This window comes from Penaeus monodon, chromosome 22 (genome assembly GCF_015228065.2).
Source record: "Penaeus monodon isolate SGIC_2016 chromosome 22, NSTDA_Pmon_1, whole genome shotgun sequence".
NCBI lineage: Eukaryota > Metazoa > Arthropoda > Malacostraca > Decapoda > Penaeidae > Penaeus > Penaeus monodon.
In genome coordinates, this window is record NC_051407.1 from 5,897,590 (window position 1) to 5,897,808 (window position 219).

Consider the following 219-nt stretch of genomic DNA (forward strand, 5'->3'; position numbering starts at 1 on the left):
ACACCGACATTCATTAAGGAATCACTTTGAAAATATTCTGAAAAAAACAAGTACAATATATATCCCATTTATAGATTTATTCCAAATGCAACGTTTTGAGTTATCAATAAAAAAAAATATTCATTCACTTAAATATTTGATTTTTAAAACTAACCTTTGTCACTATCAGCTTCCAAGGTTTAAGGTACAAAGAGTTTAAAATGAGATTGTTCATGAAGT